Raw genomic sequence first — 23,173 nt, forward strand, 5'->3', positions numbered from 1 at the left:
TAAATTTAACTTCCAAAAACAAATAGTTGATCACATTAAAATGTGAAGTAGCAGATTTTGGATTTCATTCTATGAATTTTGATTTCTAAGCATTCTCTGCTTAAAAGGTTATGTTGTGCCATTGATTTATAAAACCTCTGGCAAAAACTCAAAACATAATCAATTGAACAGATTAAAACCTTCTGCAAAAAAACAAGTTTTCGTACGAGGACAGTAAATAGTTTCTGTATTTGGAATGCTAATCTTTTTCAGAATAAGAAATCCGATCTATGTCAGAAGGGACCTCTAGGTCTACTGGGTCAATTGCATTTTAGAGAACAATTATACCGACAAAACAGTCTGGCTTATATGAAATTGAACTGATTAACATATACAGCCGTTTTTGAAAAGGGTTCAGGTAAATTGCAGAAACCGAGACATTGGAGATAAAACAAGTGAATTTAAAAAGAAATGTTTTGTAAATTCAGATCCCACTTCCGATCTTCAGTTGACCATACACACAGATATTGGTCGATCAGTCTGTGGGCTGAACCAAAGAAATGAGGATTCCTCCATCCCCATAAAATTATTGCAGGAGGATGAATCTCCCCTGCCTTCAATTTTAATGAGGTATGGATGGTAGGACTCAAAAAAAAAAAAAAAAAAAAAAAGGAACAAAGATGTCCCCTGCCACTTAAAGGAATATTGGCCAATCCTGCCCATTTAAAGGGTACGAAACGTGTTAGATTTTTTTTCTTTTACCGTTACTCCTTTGTAACCAGTCACCAAAAAATTGTTATACGGGCTACAGCAGGGGTGGCCAACTAGTGGCCCGGGGGCCACATGTGGCCTGCGGAGCCCTCTGATGTGGCCCGCGACCTCCTGCTCTGGAATGGTGGGTTGGCAAGCCCAGATCGCAGGTTGCCAACCTGTCCTACCACAGCATCAGTGTTGTGCATGAAGCTGGTGGTAGAGGAAGAAAACGGCTCCTGAGCAGAGCTCCATAAGCCAATGCTTCCTGTAGAGTGCCAGCTTTTGCCACAGGCGGAGTCTATGGCAAAGTTAGCTAACCCGCGGGTTAGACATAGGTGCACTACGCTGCACCCCGTGGTGTGGGTAAACTGCACCACATCAGTGTGAAAGCAGTCTTAAGCCCTTTTCACATTATAGACCCTACCCAATTGGACCCTCAATTCACCTCTACAGAGCGGCAAATGTAAACAGACTTCTGTCCGTTTACGCCTGCCTACCTCAAATCCAATCCTCTAAAAAAAAAAAATAGAAGGGAATTCGTCCCCCTTCCATCTGGGCAGATCGAATCGGAGGGCCTATAGAGTAGCTTTGACCTGTCATCCACCTGCTCCGCTCATTGTGGCCCGCGACTGGTTATCAAGTTGCTTAAGTGGCCCTCGCTCTTCAAAAGGTTGGGCACCCCTGGGCTAGAGTGTTGTTGGCTCAATACATCCATTTGTAGTGTACACCAAGTTCCTGATCAAGTGGCCACCAAAAATCCAGGAAACACATCAATGGTGTTGTCCATGGCTTACCTACAGTATTTCAATATCATTGTATTCCGTCAGTCGTGACCAGATTACCTGAACAGTGCCTGCATCTCACTGGATTGAGCAGTCAACCTTTGTGAATCAGAATTGCAAGGCAGTCTTGAAGTGGTTTTAAAGGCTCAAGGTAAAAAATCTGTGTGCAGCGGCTCCCACTGCCCCCCTCCCCCCACACCCAATGCTCACCTGAGCTCCCTCTTGATTAAGCAACATGCAGAGCCGAGCTTCTCCCGGTCTCTTTCCTCATTGGCTGAGACAGTAGCAGGAACAATTGGCTCCTGCTACTGTCAATCACAGCCAGTGAGCCAATGATGAGAGAGAGTGAGGGGATGGGCCCAAGTCACAGCGCTAGATGTCTTATGGTGGCATAGAGCAGAGCTCGGGACTGAGCATGCACCAGTGCCCCCAGAGCAAGCAGCTTGTTATTGTGGGCATTGGCTAAAGGGTAGGAGCCATGGAGGACTGCCAGGGAACCTGAAAAGAGAGGAATTAGGGCTGCTCTGTGCAAAACTACTGGAACTGGAAGTTTTAAGGTCACTTTAAGAATGACATTAGTGTCAGACTATGCCTAGCCTAAAATGCCCGATGATTGCTTCGGGAGTAATTACGTTCTGGTTACATGCAGGTAAATAATACTTGCATATCTTCTTGCACAAACCTAGCAGTATAGTTGCCAAAATAAATTTAAGTTTGTCTCAAGGTCTAAAAAAACATAGGCCAAATGAATGTTTGTCATTAGCTTTGCATCAGTACTTTTCAGAAAAGGAGGCTGCATTAAAATTTTCTTTAGGTTGGGTTCACACCATTACCGCATGAGGCTCACAGCAGGGGTCCCGTGTGTGCCCAGTTCAGTTTCAGGTCCGATTTCAGCCCAATATTTTGGGCTGAATTCAGACATGAAAACTAACCAAAAGACGCATAGGACCCCTGTGCAAATTTGCACCGGAGCCGCAGTGGAGATATGTGAACCGGCTCCATAGAGAGCCAATCACAATCTCCTACCATGCAAATTGGATGCAGGGAAACCCACACCCAATTTTCATAGGTTTGAACCCAGCCTTAGCCTTATTCACCATGCAAAGCCTGCTTAACCTGCCAGCAATTATTTTGGCTAATTGGACTTTATGCCACAGGTTCCAGGTTCATTAGATTTAGTTTTTGACTTTAAGAAGTTGCTCTTTAACACTTTCCCTACCAAGTCATTGTAAAATATCATCATATGACGTCCTGAGCTTCCTGGGCGACTAGAGGGCGCGCGCACGCCGCATTCCCTCGGGACCCGATGCGCGTGCCCGCGATGTCCGCCGGGCACCCGGGAGGTATGAGCAGACAGCAATACAGCAGGCAAGTAGAACATGTCTGTTATTTAAAATAATATGGCTGTTACAAACACTTTAAGTAGGTCAATATAAATATATTCTTCTACCAGATCAATCATACAACTTCCCAGTGACAAGGGCCTTAGTAACAGTATCTTTAATATTGATTGGACCCTTGACAAAAAAAATCTTGGGCCCTCCCCCCTCCATGCATTTTCGCTCTCGATCGATTAATGGCAATGCTGATTTGTTTTACCGACTACCAATATAAAAAGAGGAGTTTCAACATTGGCCACCAATGTAATAGGGGTTTACACTGACCACTAATGTAATAGAAGCAATTTGCTTACCATTGCAGAACATGCTGATGGGAAGGCTTAATGACCACAGTTGTAGGCGGGAATTTCAAGCATGCCCCTTTATTTGCCCAGTGGGCAGCATTCAGAATAGGCGATGGTGAATATGACCTCAGGGAGGCATGATATACAAATAAATACCACCCCTATTTACATAAGAATGTTGCCACTGTTTACATATCAATGCCAGGATTTACATGTAAACAAAGGGTCTGCAGGTGAGTCATCTGTACACAATAGGGAAGAGCTGGGCAGCAGTAACAGAACTTCACACTGAAATATCAGGACACAACATGGGACTAAAACATTGCAACATGGGACTAAAACATTGCAAGAACAGGCATATTTGAATAATAACAGTCTGGTCAATTCCTATATGCCAGCCCAACCATAAAAAATGGCCAAATGGCTTGATGTACAGACATGGTCCAGACAAAGCTTCATTCCTACAGCTAAAAATGTCAAAACAACAATGTTACCAAACAAGAACAGTAAAAGCTGTGCTTGGGGGAAAAAAAAAAAAAAAAAAGAAAGAATGTATGTATACCTTTATTGCCCCACACACTACTCCACTGTAGAGTACTCCTTGGCTGAAGGTTCTTAAGAAAATATTTACTACAGTATAGATCGCCTATTATCCCCTGCAGTTCTTTCTGGTTCCTACTGCTGACCCCTACATTCTTATACAACATATTTTTGACTTGGGAGCTTGGTGGTTTTCTTTTTTAGGCTTTTTCCTATTTTCATATGGTGATCCAGCCAGTAAGTCTGTTTTTGAAGAACAAGCTATCTTGCAGGTGTAGCAGTTAGAGAGTTGATAAAAAAAAAAACATTTAATACTGATAGGCGTACAATAATCGGCTTTCAAGTAAAATCTTGATCCAAAAAAAAAAAGACAGTTGCTGTAACTGCTTATATATTATTAGCTGGATTATGGCTTTGACTTGCTAGAGTTTTAAATCTGCTAGTACATCCAACACTCCCCTCCCCTCAAACCGAATACGCTGCTGTCCAAAAGGTGCCCCCTTGTTCTCCTTTATCCAGAGTGGGGGCACTCTAATACAGGAGGTGTCTTACTGGCCAGATCACCAGGTAAAAGCAGAGGGAAAAAAAAAAAACGAATGCAGCCACCACATCTAAACGGATCAGTAAACTACAATTTTGGTTTTAATACCGCTTTAATGTCTAAAGAAACATCAGCTTGGGATTCATCAAGTTCTTTTTTTTTTTTTTCTTTAGGCACAGCTTTTATCAGGACTTTAAGTTTGGCAACAGGATTGCTTGAAGAAAAACTTTTGGTTAAAACATTTTTTTTTTATTTTTTTTTTTAAGAGTGGCTAGCAGATTAAGCCCCCTCAGCAAGGATCGCTCTCCGCTGATCTCCACTGAACAGGCGGATGACAGGTCCGTCTCTGCTCACTGTGCAGGGTTGGACCTGTCAGAGCCTCGCTCTTCTCTATAGGGAGATCAGATGAAAACAAACAGCCTGTCAGTTTTCATCTGATCTGCTGGACGTATGGCGAACGTATCGCCATCCGTCTGTTTTGAGTGGATCTTGTAGGATCGGATGGAAGGCGGGCATCAGCAGACACATCTCTGCTGACACCCGCCTGCCCATAGAAGTCAATAGGTGGTCCACTCGGGTTGAACTATATGGGTGACTTTAATATCATATTACTAAGAAATGTATCCACATACTGTACTTGTATGTAGCAAGGTAAATAAGGTGACTGGCAACAGGACGTGGAATCCCTCTTTATTATGAGAGTTGAAGAACCCTTGTAGTTTATCCATTAAAGAGCAGCTGCATCAGTGACATCTTCAGGCTAAATGAGGCACTGCACTCCTCTAATACAGTCAAAACTGACAGCAAAGATATAAAAAGGTCCGTGTTCATATACTATACTATACATATACACACACACACACACACACACACATTATTATATATATATATATATATATATATATATATATATATATATATATATATATATATATATATATATATATATAAACACCATTATATTACATAATGAACAAATTACAATTATTTCATTGTACTCAAAGCACAACTTTAAAAGCAAATAAATAGAAATCACCCAAATTTGTAATGTTTTATGCTTTGTGTAGAAAATGAGACGCTTACCTGGTATATTCTTGTATCACTAATTGAGAATATCTGTTAAAAAAAAAGAAAAGAAAACAGGGGTTATTTATGATTGTTACTTGTGTCATTCAGTAAAATGCAATGCTTAGAAAGTAACTGCAAGCAATAAGGAAATGCCGAAATCCAGGGAACACTGCAACTGTGCTAAAATCAAAAAGGAGTTTCTATTTATCGTCATTTGGTTGTACAATATGGGATCTCCTCACAAGTGCTTTGCTACAGTGTTCATGTATGCCAGTGAGAATGGAAGGGTAGACTGAACATACTTTCTGACTAGTGTAGGCAAAATGTTTCTTGCTGGCATTGGAAAATAAATGGCTTAAAGTAGAACTATAGGCAAACCTTTATTTTGTCCTTCATTTTAAATATAGTAAGGGGTTATTACCGGTCAGTTTTTGTTTTTTGATAGTTGGAGGTTTTACTTTCACTTTCTGTTCCATAGCCAACAAAAAAAAAAACAGGAAGTGAGAGGAAATCTCTGCAAATTAAAGGACAGGATGAGGCGGGACGGGACAGGACAGGACTGGACATAAACCCCCCCCCCCCCCCCAAGTCATTAGAACCGATGTCCCCACTGGAAGATTTCCCTTCTATTAATTTTCTGGGGACAACAAGAATCGTTGGGTTTGCATTAGGCCACTTTCACACTTTTGCGACTGTTCCTGCGACTTTGGACATCAGAGTCGCATGACAAGTCGTACCCCATGATTCCCAATGATAACCATTCATATCTGTGCGACTTCAAGTCGCAACGACTTCAAAGTGGTCCCTATGTTACTACTTTAGTCTGCCTTTGTTGCAAGTTGAGGTCCAAAGTCCTCAAGCTTACACAGGCATTCATTCCCTGAAATCGCGCGACTTTTAAGTTGTAGCAGTTTAAGAGGCCTTACTTTGATTTTCAATGATAATGGTAAACAGGACAAAAAGAGGGTGAAACTCCCTAACAGACACAGACAGCAATAAAAACTGAATAGGTTTTCTAATCCAGCTCTACACAAAAAAAAAAAAAACATCAAACATCGCTTTCAAAAATACATACATTGCTAAAAGTAAATGAGCGCTGAAAATGGAGTCAGAGGGAAATTATCACAATAGAATGACACAGTTAGCTAGATTCAGATAGATTTACGCCGGCGTATCAGTAGATACGCCGTTGTAACTCTGAATCTACGCCGTCGTAAATTTAAGTGTATTCTGGAAACCAGATACCCTTAAATTAGGCTAAGATACGAGCAGCGCAAGTCTCCTACGCCGTCGTATCTTAGGGTGCATATTTACACTGGCCGCTAGGTGGCGCTTCCGTTGAGTTCGGCATAGAATATGCAAATGACTAGATAGGCCGATTCACGAACGTACGTGTGCCCGTCGCAATTAGTTACGCCGTTTACGTTAGAGATATGCCGGCGTAAAGATAAAGCTGCTCCCTAGGTGGCGCATCCCATGCAAGGTATGGACGTCGGAACAGGCCTATCTTTTTACGTTGTTTGCGTAAGCCGTACGCGAATCGTGCTTGACGTAATTTACGTTCATGTCGAAACTGCGTACTTTGGAGCAATGCACACTGGGATATGTCCACGGACGGTGCATGCGCCGTTCGTTAAAAACGTCAATCACGTCGGGTCACGAGTAATTTACATAAAACACGCCCCCCTCATCCTCATTTGAATTAGGCGCGCTTACGCCGGGCCATTCACGCTACGCCGCCGTAACTTAGGAGGCAAGTGCTTTGTAAATACAGCACTTGCCTCTCTAACTTACGGCAGCGTAGCGTATATGCCATACGCTACGCCTGACTAACGTTGCACCCGCCTACGTGAATCTGGCTAAGTAAATTACTTTTAAATAAACTCTGTGACCATGTAGCTGCAGACACCCTGGAGCAATTGCTCATCAAAAGCCTAAACACTGAAGTAAATTCTCTCAGCAGTTCAGCCTCCCGAGTTCCCCCTCTTGACAGTATCTCAGCAGCCTTCTAATCTCTTTTTATTAAAGTATTTCAAGCAAGACATACAAAACATTGAAAAGAGAGGGTGCCTTGGCAAGACACCAGGCCCCCCCTTGACCAACATGGCCAACAACAAGCTGCTAGTACAATCTAACCAACATAGGTAGCCAAATGCTCCTGCGCAACTAACAACCCGTGCCCCAAAAAAATTCTATTGTCTGTGTGGAACTCTGACGGAGAAACTCAGAGAAACCACGCATGCTCAGAATCAAGTCGACGCATGCTCAGAAGCATTGAACTTAATTTTTCTCGGCTCGTCGTAGTGTTTTACGTCACCGCGTTTTGGACTGTCCGAATTTGGTCTGACAGTGTGTATGTAAGACAGCTTGAACGGCATTCCGACGGAAAATGACATCAGATTTTATCCCATCGGAAATTCCGATCGTGTGCATTAGGCTGCATTCACACCTGAGCGTAGTGTCCGAGCGCTTTTCTGGTGTTTTTACACGTTTGTATGCAGCGTTGTTTTTTTTTTAGCCAATAGAGAAAACTATTGTCTATTGCATTATTTGTTGCTGGGTATTTTAGCTTTTTTAGCTTTTCCATTATCTTTTATTTCTTCTTTTATTATTATTCATTTATTATAATCTTTTGTTAGGGTAAGGGGTTCGAGTTCAGTTTAGGTTAGGGTTAGTATTAGGAGTTGGCGTTATAATAATTTTTTTATTTATTATTATTATTAATATTATTATTATAATAATAAATGCCCTTACCCCTTAAAAAAAAAATTATAATAACTAAACACCCGAATACAAAAAAAATTATTTTTTTTTTGTTCGAGTTTGGGTTTTATTTTATTAATAATAATAATATTGTATTTAATACTTTTTAAGGTTATTTTTTATTAATGTATTATTACAGATTCTTCATTTATTTATGGTGATTTTCAATTATTTGTGTATTTATTTATTCATACATTACCATTTTATTTTTTACTTTTTTTCATTTGAGCAGAAAATAGGCACGATTCTGCACAGCGGGACCGCTCTGAAGCAGTACAGTAAAGGACTATGAACGTGGTATGGTTGTTGGTGCCAGACGGGCTGGTCTGAGTATTTGAAAAACTGCTCATCTACTAGAAATTTCACGCACAACCATCTCTCAGGTTTACAGAGAATGGTCCGAAAAAAGTAAACATATCCAGTGAGTGACAGTTGTGTGACTGAAAATGCCTTGTTGATGTCAGAGGAGAATGGGCTGACAGAAAGGCAAAAGTAACTCAAATAACCACTTGGTACAACCAAGGTATTCAGAATCCCATCTCTGAAATGCACAACACATCGAACCTTGAAGCAGATGGGCTACAGAATGAGGTCTCTGTACTCCAATGGCCTTCACAGTCATCGCAGTTCTTAACTGTGCTGCAGACATGTGTTCAACACGCTCCCAGTCGAAGGTGTGCATGTACTTTTGTAGGCTTTTAAAGTGATACAAGTGACTGTGAAGCTGCCCATCATATTTACTGGGCTCTGCTGTCCCACCTGCAGGCCTGGTGCAGTCATGGCGGGTGTTGCTGGGAAGGGCATCAGAAGCTCAATGGATATTCATCCACTGAGCCCCCTACTGTGCACAGACTAGGAAGTGATTTATGACGTCACTTCCTGGACCGGCGCGGTCATTCTCTGGTATCAGTGCCCGGGGGAAGTGGCTGATGGAACACAATGATCCGAAGCAACTACAGCAGGATTTACTTTGGCCCAAACAGCGCTATCTTCATTGAGCAGTCCAATATTTCTCTGCTACTCCTTGGCAGATTGCATTTCTTCTTTTTATATGACTTCATTCCACAACAGACACATTGTATCAAGCAAGCTTTATATCTGCACAATCCAGCAAATTACTTGGAGAGATTCTGCAGACCACGCACAAATTCTCTGCTACGGACATTTCGCTTAACCTGACAGTGACAAAATATACAGCGCTTCCATTAAACCGGTGCACAAAAGGATGAATTCACAGAATTAGGGTTATTTTATTGTATATCAATACTGACTGCTAACCAGTTCAGGACAGGAAAATGATTGCCTTATTTGAAGGATAGCTTCACTTTTGTAGAAAATAAAAAAAAATTACGAATATAAAAGTATGCATTTGCTACACAAACCTTTCTGCAATTTAGTGCCAATACAATTTTTCATTCTAATTTAATCTGCTGCCAGATACAATTTTAAATAACTAGTTTAAAAAAGGGGGCCATCCCCAAACTATTCCTACAAAGTTGGGAGTGCAAAATCGTCCAAAATGTCTTGGTATACCAATGCCTTAAAGCAGAACTTCCCCTTTAAGGAGTCCTAACCCCCTTACATGCCACGTTTGGCATGTCATTTTTTTTGGGAAGGGGGGGTTGACAGGTACCCAGCACCCACTTCGGCCTAGGCGTCTCCTCCTCTCCTCTCCCTGCAATCTTCTGGGACACGTCACAGGTCGCTGAAGATTGCCCAGCCATTCAGGGCAGCGCATTGTGACTCACGCATGCACAGTGCGCACCCGGCTGTGAAGCCACAAGCTGTCACAGCCAGGTGCCCACACTTCCATTCCGGCGCCACGGAGAAGAGAGGGAGAGGAGCGAGGCTTTGGGCGGCTGTGGGACAGGTGAGTCTGTGTTTATTAAAAGTCAGCAGCTGCACTTTTGAAAAACAAGCAGAACTCCGCTTTAGGAGTTCCCTTCACTGGAACTAAGGGGCTAAGCCCAACCCCCTGAAAAAATACCCCACACCATAATCCCCCCTCCACCAAATGATTTGGACCAGTACACAAAGCAAGGTCCATAAAGACATTGATGAGTAAGTTTGGGGTGGAGAAACTTGACTGGCCTCAACCCGATAGAACACCTTTGGGATGAATTAGAGTGGAGACAGCGAGCCAGGCCTTCTCATCCAAAAATCAGTGTCTGACCCTACAAATGTGCTCCCTGTGTCCATTCAGACATGGAGCCGTGGCCCCGTTCCCTTTCCCTCCTCATTGGCTGGCTGACAGCAGTGGGAGCCAATGGTGATATGTCTCAGCCAATGAGCAGGGGAGTCCTAAACAACCAATACACTCCTACAACATCGCTAGATCTAGATGGGGCTCAGGTACGTATTAGGGGGCCTAAGGCGAGCTGCTGTACATGGAAGGCTTTTTATCTTAAAGCGGATGTCCGCTGAAAAAAATAAAAATATTAAAAGCCAGCAGCTACAAATACTGCAGCTGCTGACTTTTAATATTAGCACACTTACCTGTCCTGGAGTCCAGCGCCATCCGCAGCAGTAGACTAACGATCGCTCGTCACTCTGCTGCCCCCCGCCATCCTCGGTGAGGGAACCTGGAAGTGAAGCGCTCCGGCTTCACTGCCTGGTTCCCTACGGCGCATGCGCAAGTCGTGATGCGCCGTGCTGACTGGCTCCCACTGTGTTCTGGGAGCCGAGTGTTTCCCAGAACACAAAAGGGGGGGGGCGGGGGGAGACGTGAGGTGACGTCCTGCCCGCAGTCTACCCGCAGACTGTGTGGCCAGAAGTGAGTGCAAATACCTGTCTTTAGACAGGTATCTGCACCCCCCTGAAAGGTGTCAAATGTGACACCGGAGGGGGGGGGAGGGTTCCGATTCGTGCAGGTGGAGGGTGGAGCTCCACTTTAATGCATAGAATGCATGAAGATAAAAAAATGTTTACAATCACCAAGGTCATTCGGGTTACTGAATAGTTAGGATGCCAATACAAAGTAATGGAAAGCATGATATTACTTCGATTGCCCTGGTGCAGTTTCTTTAGCAGTTCTTGTGAATGTTTGACCTTTACATCACAAACTAATCAATGCTCATAAATGGATTATTCGCAAGTTTTGCTCTATCCATGCTATACTATGTTATGAAGCCATTTTACCCTAGCCCTAAATTTAGGGAGGAATATCTGTACACTGTGTATTAATACGTTTTGGCTCTAGTATTTATGTATTGCTTCTACTTCTCTTTGTATTGCAAAAACTCAAATTTAGTAAAAAGAAAAAAAAAACACATTGTATCCCGACTTCCACCCCCAGCACCTAGACGAGGGCGACATTGCCATCGCTTCCAGCAATATCCTAGGGAATGCGGAGAACCCCAAATCTTTAAAAGAGGATGCTATAGCACTGTGGTGGAGCAGCTTCTACTAAGATTTGGGGTAATCGCAAATATCTGGGATCTCACCAGAAAGAATGGCAACATCTCCCCCTGCTGTACATCCTTCCATTAGGGCCAGTTCACACCAGACCCAGTTCCGTGCGCATTTTTTCTGCACTTTTGTGCAGAAAAAATGTTCACGGAACGGAACTGCGTCTGGTGTGAACTGGCCCCTAAAGTACTTCCAAAACATAAGATATGAAAATTATGGAAAGTGCATGTCTACTATACAAAATGTGTCTTCTGATATACAGATGATGACATTAACGAGGGATAAAAGAATAAACAGCAATAAATCCGGGTCAGAGAGGCATCTGGTTGTAGTTGTACAGCAATTCCAAAAGAAGAGAGAGAGAACCATTCACTGTATTCAATGTCTCATATCCATTTATTCTGTCCAAATAAAAAAACAGTCCATCCGAGATGCAAACCCTTAATGCGTTTCAACAGCAAGCACCTTAATCATAGGCTCTTTGCTGAGTGAAATGCATTGGAAGGTTTGCATTTCAGATGGACTGGTCTTGTTGAACTGACGAATAAATGGACAAAAGGCGGCAGATCCTCAAAGAAATTACGCAGCGTATCTGTTGATATGGCGCGTAATTTCAAATTTTGCGTGTCGTATCTTTGTTTTGGTATCCCCAAAACAAGATACGACAGCATCTGTGTTAGATCCGATAGGCGTACGAAGACCCGTCGGGTCTTAGATGCAATTTTTCGGCTTCTGCTAGGTGGCGTTCCCGTCGTAATCCGTGTCGAGTATGCAAATTAGCTATTTCCGACGATCCACGAATAAACGACCGGCCGTCGCATTTTTTTACGTAGTTTCCGTTCAGCTTTTTCCGGCGTATAGTTAAAGCTGCTATATGGTGGCGTACTCAATGTTAAGTATGGCCGTCGTTCCCGCGTCTAATTTTGAAAATGTTACGTCGTTTGCGTAAGTCGTGCGTGAATGGGGCTGGCCGCCATTTACGTTCACGTTGAAAATAATGACGTCCTTGCGACGTCATTTGGAGCAATGCACCCTGGGAGTTCTTACGGACGGCGCACGCGCCGTTCGTTCGGCGCGGGGACGCGCTTCATTTAAATGAAACACGCCCCCCTACCCGCCCAATTTGAATTCGCCGCGAGAGATACACTACGCCGCCGTAACTTACAGCGCAAATTTGTTGAGGATTCAAACCAACGCCAAGTAAGTTACAGCGGCGTAGCGTATCTTACATATGCGCCGGGCGCAGCGTATGTATGTGGATCTGCCCCAAGGTGTTTAAAATACAGTAAGCTGTTCTTTTGGAGTTGCTGTAGTGTAGAGTCAAACCTTGAGCGGAGCATTTATCCCCGATTCAATCCAGTAGCAGTTGCTACCCCAGAAAACAGCATTACAGGTCTGTGATCAATGACTGTGGCAAGTTGGATCCCAAGAGATGATCATATATGATACAGCTTACTTCGCTCAATCACATAAATATTTAAAGTAATGGCTTTTTAAAAGCATTTTAGATTTATTTTTTTTGATGTCCCAGTTCACACTTATGCGAATCGGATGCCTTCCAGAATGCACAGATTTGCATGTCAAGTAAAAAACATTGCTTCCTATAAAGGCGGTGAGATTCTGGTGTAGTTAAAAAAAAAAAAAGAAAAAAAGAAGAAGATTACAGTGCGAGTTTAGTGTGGTGCGATTTTAAGCTCTATAGCCTGTAGGGCTGCAACTAACGATTATTTTCATAATCGATTAGTTGGCCGATTACTGTTTCGATTAATCGACTAATCGGATAATCTTAAAGTGTGGTGTACAATTTAGTTAATATGTAAATATAAAAAAAAGCAATTCTTAAATATCTATACGCAGTGGTAAATATAAATAAACTACAGTAATTGTAATGCCTTCTATTACCTCAACTTTCTCTGGGTTCAGATGCTGATCTTCCCTTAAAGTGATTTTTTTTTTTTTAACAAACTTGTTATACTTACCTGCTCTGTGTAATGGTTTTGCACAGAGCAGCCCAGATCCTCCACTTCTGGGGTCCCTCACCGATGCTTCTGGCTCCTCCTGCCTTCAGAGTGCCTCAATAGCAAGCTGCAAAGTATAGTATAGAGCGTCCGCTGTAGCAAGGTAAAAAAAATCTTCTGCCTTTAGAACCACTCACTTCCTTCCCAGGACTACATGTCCCATGAGGCATTGCTCCTTACACTTTCACAAATTCTCAGGCACTTAGTGACATGTATGGACGGTGTACTGAACTGTATGTGTGCTGCACTGTATTTCCTGATATGTAAACAAATAATGCATTCTATATGCAGGCCAACTAATCAACTGGCCGATTAATCTATTATGAAAATAGTTGACAACTATTTTCATAATCGATTAGTTGTTTTGGCCCTAATAGCCTGTGAGAATTGCATCTTAAAAAGCACAAATCACACCACAAAATTGCACTGCACTGGCACTCCAAATTGCATATAAAATCACACTGCATCAGTGTGAACCGGGGCTTAAAGTGGTTGTAAACCCACTTTTTTTACTTTTACCTACAGGTAAGCCTATAATAAGGCTTACCTTTAGGTAAGGAGAATATCTCCTAAGCCTGCACGGTTTAGGAGATATTCCCCTCGCAATGCGCCGCGGCGCATGCGCAGGGGGGGATCTACAGCGAAAGGACCGGCACCCGCTGGACCTTGCCGCTCTAGCCAATCACAGCGCTGGAGCGGCGATACCCGGAAGACACACCGAGGCAAGATGATATCTCACTCGGCGTGAACCAGGTAAGTTCTACACACCTCGTTCCAAGGTAAGTATTTCATAATGAGCCAATATGCGGAGCATATTAGCTCATTATGACTTTTGCCTTGCAGGAGAAAAAAAAAAAAAATTTTGGTGCGGGTTTACAACCGCTTTAAGGTGAGATCTTTGTATTTTAATTTTAAATTGAATATGTGGAGTATAATTATGTTATAATGTCGTTTGTAAAATAAAGCACTCCTGATTTAAAAAAAATAAAAATAAAAAAAATTAATATGCAATTCTGTTAATACATTTGTGTATTTTTTTCCCATTCTATTGCTTATTACGAATAGTTTCATGCTGATGGATTTTGGACAGTTAAAAAAAATAAAAATTATGATCAACTTTAATCTTTTATTTTAAGACAAGAATAGTCCCTTGAATGCAAGTACCAGAACATTTGATTCTTCTGATGAAGAAGTCTTGGTAGTATATATATTTTTCTGAAGTAACACAAGCCTGTTAAGAGCAGGGAAGTACATTATGTTTGGGGAGTCAATGGGAGATAATAAGGTCAGATGTTGTCTTCTACACACTGAGTTTTCATCTATTCTTTGATAAAAGTATGTTCTTGTTTCCATGGAGATGCAGTCCTACTGCTAAAGCAAATAATAATCATTAGAGAGGAATGTGTACAAGTAAATGTCTCAACTGAACTAAAAACCACATGCTTAGCTGATGCAAATCGCTTCAGTACATGTGTATTAAAGAGAAAATAAGCCACGATTATAGATCCATAAAATTAGCGGACCTATTGGTCTCTTCTCTGCATGACAAAAATACGCTTTGGATTTTCAAATTTGAAGTTAAAATGTACCGCACAAAGAAAACACGAAAAGCTCTTAGTAGGTCGCTAAAACTTAAAAAAAAAAAATAAGAAAAATAAATAAAAAATTTAAGATTCTTAGGGCCAGATTCACATAGAAGAGCGGCGGCGTAATGTATCGTAGATACGTTACACCGCCGCAATTTTTCATCGCAAGTGCCTGAATCACCAAGCACTTGCGATGAAAACCTACGCCGGCGGCCTCCGGCGCAAGGCGGGCCAATTTAAATGGGCGTGTGCCATTTAAATTAGGCTCGCTCCCGCTCCGGACCTACCGCGCATGCTCCGTTTTCGAACTCCCGTCGTGCATTGCGCGCCGTGACGTCATTTTTTCGAACGGCGACGTGCGTAGCGTAATTCCGTATTCCCGGACGGCTTACGCAAACGACGTTAAATTTTTAATTTCGACGCGGGAACGACGGCCATACTTTAGACAGCAATACACTTGCTGACTAAAGTTAGGGCACCAAAAACGACAACTAACTTTGCGACGGGAAGCTATACTAGCGGCGATGTAGCGAACGCGAAAAACCGTTGTGGATCCACCCTAACTCCCAATTTGCATACCCGACGCTGGTTTACGACGCAAACTCCCCCCAGCGGCGGCCGCGGTACTGCATCCTAAGATCCGACAGTGTAAAACAATTTCACCTGTCGGATCTTAGGGATTTACTATGCGGAACTGATTCTATGAATCAGTCGCATAGATAGAAACAGATACGACGGCGTATCAGCAGATACGCCGTCGTATCTCCACTGTGAATCTGGCCCTTAGTTCTGGTAAAGCTGGAAAGGTTCAGTTTGTGTGGCAAGTTGTGGTTGTCAACACTCTAATATATATTCCTATGAAAAAATCACAGCTTGTGTCACAATGGGGTTGATTTACTAAAACTGTAGGAGTGCAAAATCTGGTGCAGCTCTGCATGTTAGCCAATCAGCTTTCAACTTCAGCTTGTTCAATTTACGCTTTGACAATAAAACGTGGAAGCGGATTGGTTTCTATGCAGAGCTGCAACCAATTTTGCACTCCAGTTTTAGTAAATCAATCCCAATGTCTATTTTTTTTATGTCCTCTAGACTAGTGGTTCTCAATCCTGTCCTCGAGTACCCCCAACAGGCCATGTTTGCAGGTTTTCCTTTATCTTGCACAGGTGCTTTAAAAGGGGTTGTAAAGGTTTTTTTTATTTTATAAATCGGTTCCTTTAAGCTACTGCATTGTTGGTTCACTTACCTTTTCCTTCGATTTCCATTCTAGGGGCCAGATTCACTAAGAGATACGACGGTGTATCTCCTGATACACCGTCTTATCTCTGATTTCCGTCGGCCGTATCTATGCGACCGATTCATAGAATCAGTTACGCATAGATATTTCTAAGATCCGACAGGTGTAAGTGTGTTACACCGTCGGATCTTAGGCTGCAATTCCAGGCCGGCCGCTAGGTTGCGTTTCGGTTTATTTACGCAACGAATATGCAAATGAGGAGATACGCCGATTCAGAAACGAACGACCGCCCGGCGCTTTTATTTACGTCGTTTGCGTTCGGCTTTTTCCGGCGGATAGTTACCCCTGGGTCTATGAGGCGCAGCCAATGTTAAGTATGGCCGTCGTTCCCGCGTCGAGTTTTGAATTTTTACGTTGTTTGCGTAAGTCGATTCACAAAAGAGCTGGACGCAAGTTACGCTCACGCCGAAACCAATGACGTCCTAGCAACGTAATTTGGACCAATGCACTCTGGGAAATTTAGCCGGCGGCGCATGCACAGTTCAATCGGCGCGGGGACGCGCCTGATTTAAATAGTACACTCCCCTTAGCCGCGGAATTTAAATTCCGCCGGGGGATTTACGACAGCATGTTAATGCATTGGGATAAGAGGGACATGCAGGTACACAATGGGGGATATTTACTAAAACTGAAGCACACAGAATCTGGTGCAGTTATGCATGTTAGCCAATCAGCCAACTCCAGCTTGTTGAATTAAGCTTTGACAATAAAACCTGGAAGCTGATTTATAGGCATAGGCTGCTCCAGTTTTCGTAAATCTCCCCCAACGTCCACAGAAGATAAGAGAAAGGAATCACTGCTCCAGGTGGGTCGACTATGCAATCACAGGCTGAGGCTGGGTTCACACTACTACACTACTTTCATCCTACTTTGCTCTGCTACATTGGTCCTACATCCATCCTACATTGGTCCTACATCCATCCTACTTTCATGAACAGGCTCCTACTTTGGTCCGACTTCAATGATATTCAATGGGCCTGAAGTAGGATCAATGTAGGACCAAAAGTAGTACAGGGAGCATTTTCAAATTCGGACCGACTTGTGTAGGACGCTAAAAGACGCTCTCATAGGGAAACATTGAACACAGAGCAAAGTAGGATGAAAGTAGTGTAGTAGTGTGAACCCAGCCTGAGGATACCGTGGGTGCTGGCAGTGCACTAAACATGCATAAGAATTGAGGAGAAAATGGATAGCCGCACTCCAATGACCGTTGAGGTTGTCTTTATTAAACAAACAGCAGATACATCACAGGGTTACAGCAATGGAAACAAGGGAACAGCCTAATGTAGCCATGAATAAGCACTAATCCGGTGTGAAACGCGTAGATAGATGTGAAGAAAATCTTATTCTGAGATTGAAGACTTTAAGAGATTTGAAAACCAAGATGCCACCTTTGAGTATGGAAATGGTGAACAGGTTGATATAGAATCCTTTAAAATATTCTACCACAGAAATTAAGGCAAAACCAAACACCTTGGCTCAGAAGACCCAAGAAGGCTTAATGGAGAACGTATAATCTATGCAGAGACACAGGAAGGTTGGAGGCGAGAAACAAAAGGCGCTAGAAGGGAGCGAAACTCCAGTGTGTAGCCCTGAGGTACCACCTCTTGCATTCACACATCTAAAATGCAAGCTAAAACCCAAGTACGGGCGTGTGCAAAAAAAAACCTTTTTTTTTTATACTTCAGTATGCTGCATTTGTGTTTAATCACCACCATATATAGGAGTACAACAGCACACAGTCATTAATGTCAATGACAGACTGTACGTCACACCTGGAATTTCCCGTACAAAGGAAAGACGGCTGCAATTACGCTGTACTAGCTCAGCCTTCCCATGTGCAAGAGCTTTTATTTCCTTTACTTTTTTACCTGCAAGAGTACAATCCATTGGGGACAACAACATATGATATGCGCAACAAATGTGAAATTCCCTATTGGTTTGAAGATGAAATATTGCAATGCATACATGTACATTTTAGTATAAATCTGTGTGACCTTCTCTTAAGTGTTTTTCACTCAAAAGTGACCATCATCTGCACAATATGAAACAGAAGTGACATGAAGAAAATTGGATCCTCAAATTTTAGTGGGAAAAGTCAGAATCTACTTTTGGGTTCTCAGTGAACCGTGGCTGGTTTCATTTTCCATCATAACCGAAGTATTAAAACACAATTTCTTCAAGAAAATGAGCTGTGAAGTCTAAATTGAGGTCACCCTTTTAAAAGGAGAACAGTTTAAAAAGGTAAAAACATCAAAGTTTGGGTTAGGGCAAATGTGGTCAAGCTTTTGCATGTTGGTAAAGACATAAACCTACTTAAATAATACAGAGCAACAGGCAGGCTACATGTAAAGTATAACTCATAGCAAACAAATTTCATCGTTTTCCTCAGCGACTAGAATTAGCCTTGTTGGTATGAGTTATTGCACTTTGCACTTCCCCTACCATTGAGAGAAAACACAGATTTTTAAATTCACAACGCATATGTAAAAAGAGAAGAAAAACAACATAGCATAATTCTGCATATGCAGAGATACCAGGCAATTTGCAGTGATATCACTCACGAATCCTAAGATTTAAACCAATGTGTATGCAGCTCAGTTCCTTGGATTCCTCATTCGGCACATTCGTGCGTCCCGTCACTCAAGCTCCTCCCCCACGCGTTGCGTCACTGGTCACGTGACTTATTCATGGGTAAGTGTGACCATCATTTTATTCTCTAGGGTCTCTGCTAATATATATATATATATATATATATATATATATATATATATATAAATATATATATATATATAAATATATAAATATATATAAATATATATATATATAAAAATATAATGTTTGGGGTTTTGAGGAATTTTCTATAAAAAAAAATGATTTTTACATGTAGGAGAGGAGAGCTGGAATTTGCCCGGTGGGCAAGTTAGTTGAAACCATAGTAATATGGAATTTGGACGGCTGCTGAATTGGAAGGAGGAGTCCATATTAGATTGCATGTGTGGTAAATCACTAGTTACTAGGGTTGTCCCGATACCGATACTAGTATCGGTATCGGGACCGATACTGAGCATTTGCGCGAGTACTTGTACTCGCGCAAATGCTCCCGATGCTTCTGCCGATACTTATTTTTTTTTTCCTCAAGTGACGAGAGGGGGCGGAGAGCGGGTGCAGAGAGGGGGTGGAGAGCAGGGGGCTGAGAAGGGGTGGGGAGACAGCGGAGATCATTGGAATTTCTTTAGAGGGGCGGAGAGCGGGACTGAGAAGGGGCGGAGAGCGGGACTGAGAAGGGGCGGAGACCTAGCAGCGAAGATCGTGCCAATTGTTGAGCTGAGAGTGGGCGGAACGGGCGGAGAGCAGGTGGAGTTCAGACGAGCAGGAAGGACATCGTAGCAGGCAGGCAAGTAAGTAAAAGATTGTGTAAAGTGACTATAGCTAATTAGACGTATTCTCGGCACCCGCCCGTACTCCCGCAGCATCGCTCCCTGCCGTTTGTCACACTATAGCTGGGGATGGAAAGCTTTTCCTAGGCGGCTCCTCCCCGGCTCTGACATGTCTCAGAGTCACAGGTCATGAGGAGGAGCCTGAGAGGAGGGGCAGCTCTCTCACTGAATTGAGCCGCGCTGTATCTGAGGTCTGTGTTCGGATGGGTGAGAAAGTGTGCCAAGTGTGCTAATTCTGCCCAGGAAAAGCTTTCCATCACTCTAGTGTGACAAACGTCAGGGAGCGATGCTGCAGGGGGGCGGGTGCCGAGAATCCGGCTGGACAGAAGCACATTGCTATGTTACATCTAAATACAGAAGCCTGGCTTCCGCCCACCCTCTCCAGCCACAGGGTGTCTGTGCTGGGAGAGGGAAGACATTCTTGTATCCACCACCCACCTGTATCCACCACCCACCTGTATCCACCACCCACCTGCACTCTGCACCCACCTGCACGCTGTACCCAACTGCACCAACCTACACCCACTGCCCACCTGCACCCTGCCCTCCCCTGCACCCACCACCGACCTGCACTCTGCACCCACCTGCGCGCTGTACCCAACTGCACCCACCTACAACCACTTGCACGCTGCACCCATTGCCCACCTGCACCCTACCCTCTGTACTTTCCTGCACCCACCACCCATCTGCACCCACCTGCACGCTGTACCTATCTGCACCCACTGCCCATCTGCACTCTGTACTCCCCTGCACCCACCTGCACTCTGCACCCACCTGCACCCACCACCGACCTGCACCCACCACCCACCTGCACGCTGTACCCAACTGCACCCGCCTACAACCACTTGCACGCTGCACCCACTGCCCACCTGCACCCTGCCCTCTGTACTTTCCTGCACCCACCTGCACGCTGTACCCAACTGCACCCGCCTACAACCACTTGCACACTACACCCACTGCCCACCTGCACCCTGCCCTCTGTACTTTCCTGCACCCACCACCCATCTGCACGCTGTACCCACCTGCACCCACTGCCCACCGGCACCCTGCCCTCTGTACTCCCCAGCACCCACCACTTACCTGCACTCTGCACCCTGCACTCTGTACCACCCTGCACTCTGTACCCACCTGCACTCTGTACCCACCTGCACTCTGTACCCTGTCCCCAACCGCACACTGCACCCACCTGCACTCTGGACCCACCTGCACACTGCACCCTGTCCCCACCTGCACTCTGGACCCACCTGCACCCTGCCCTATATACTCCCCTTCACTCACTGCCACCTATCAGTGCCATCTAACCTGTCAGTGCCAGCTATTAGTGCCCATCAGCGCCAGCCACTAGTCAGTGCCCATAAGTGCCACCTATCAGTACCAGCCACCTATCAGTGCCCATCTGTCAAACTGTCACATGACATTGAAAAAAAAGTATCGGTATTCGGTATCGGCGAGTACTTGAAAAAAAGTATCGGTACTTGTACTCGGTCCTAAAAAAGTGGTATCGGGACAACCCTACTAGTTACAGCTGACAATTCCTCATGGACACACTGCTTTTGCAACTGCCCTACCACTGTGCCTTCACCACAGCTGACCACCCATCACCCTTTCCATGCACCACACCTGCACACCAATCCCACTATAACCATTGTCTGACCCCCATCTTCTTCTTGCCTCTCCTGCTACTGCACCAACGGAAGGGAGTTTAACAAGAGACACGTGGCCACTCATTAGAATTAGAAGAAAAGAGGTGTAACCTTAAACTACGCAGTGTTCTTTATTGTAAGAGCGACAAGGATGTGGAGTTCCCTTCCACAGACGTGGTCTCAGCGGGGGGCATCGATGGTTTCAATAAACTATTAGATAAGCACCTGAACGACCACAACATACAGGGATATACAATGTAATACTGACATATAATCAAACACATAGGTTGGACTTGATGGACTTGTGTCTTTTTTTTAACCTCACCTACTATATATGTAACTATGCAACATCCTCCTCTAAGCTTATTGTCACTACACCGACACAAAGCACTCCTACTGTAACCATTGTGCCTGACCCCCCCCCCCCCCTCACCTTTCCCCCACCTCTCTTGCCACTGCACAAATGCTCACAAACACACATTTGCTTCTTGAATTCATTTTTTTTTATTTAATCCAATAATTGATTTTAGATCATAATGCTACGCCCTTAGAAATGCGTAGATATGGACAGGCTGGTTAGCAAGTTCTGTCTCTCCAGCTTTGTACCCGCTACACCAGCCAGTAACAAACTTCCTGTCCTACAATATGAATGGTCATTCACTGTATTTTATCTATGCAGGGGGAGCGTTATCATCCTATGACAGGAAGCGTGCAAGGATTGCAGAATACCCCTCCCCCATAGAATGAGGTGTTCTAAATCACATCCTGATAACATTGCTTGAGACGAGGCCGCAGCATTCACAGGACAGCACTGGATTCCTGTCAGGATCTATAGGCATCTACACTAAAACGCATAGATATACCAAAACGCTTTCAATTGTATATTTAGCCACTTAAGACCCGGACCTTTAGGCAGCTAAAGGACCCGGCCAGGTTTTGCGAATCGGGAATGCGTCGCTTTAACAGGCAATTGCGCGGTCGTGCGACGTGGCTCCCAAACAAAATTGGCGTCCTTTTTTTCCCACAAATAGAGCTTTCTTTTGGTGGTATTTGATCACCTCTGCGGTTTTTATTTTTTGCGCTATAAACAAAAATAGAGCGACAATTTTGAAAAAAAATGCAATATTTTTTACTTTTTGCTATAATAAATATCCCCCAAAAATATATAAAAAATGTTCCTCAGTTTAGGCCGATACGTATCCTTCTACCTATTTTTGGTAAAAAAAAAAAAAATCGCAATAACCGTTTATCGGTTGGTTTGCGCAAAATGTATAGCGTTTACAAAATAGGGGATAGTTTTATTACATTTTTATAAAAAAAATGATTTTTTACTACTAATGGCGGCGATCAGCGATTGTTTTTGTGACTGCGACATTATTGACAATTTTGACACATTTTTGGGACCATTGTTATTTTCATAGCAAAAAATGCATTTAAAATGCATTGTTTACTGTGAAAATGACAATTGCAGTTTGGGAGCTAACCACAAGTTGGCACTGATGGGGTTATGTGTGACCTCATGTGTGTTTACAACTGTAGGGGGGTGTGGCTGTAGGTGTGACGTCATCGATTGTGTATCCCTATAAAAGGGATCACACGATTGGTGACGCCGCCACAGTCAAGAACGGGGAAGCTGTGTTTACACACAGCTCTCCCCGTTCTTCAGCTCCGGGG

General features: G+C 43.5%; 1 protein-coding gene across 2 annotated transcripts in view; it reads right to left on the reverse strand.

The window, feature by feature from the left end:
- Positions 1–23,173, reverse strand: part of PAG1 (phosphoprotein membrane anchor with glycosphingolipid microdomains 1) — a 331,656-nt gene that overhangs the window by 231,532 nt on the left and 76,951 nt on the right. For both annotated transcript variants that reach the window (XM_040354494.1, XM_040354495.1), the window contains exon 2: positions 5,363–5,395. The gene's annotated coding sequence lies outside the window, so the exon portion shown is untranslated. The remainder of the gene's footprint in view (positions 1–5,362; positions 5,396–23,173) is intronic.

The sequence above is a fragment of the Rana temporaria genome, chromosome 5, assembly GCF_905171775.1.
Source record: "Rana temporaria chromosome 5, aRanTem1.1, whole genome shotgun sequence".
NCBI lineage: Eukaryota > Metazoa > Chordata > Amphibia > Anura > Ranidae > Rana > Rana temporaria.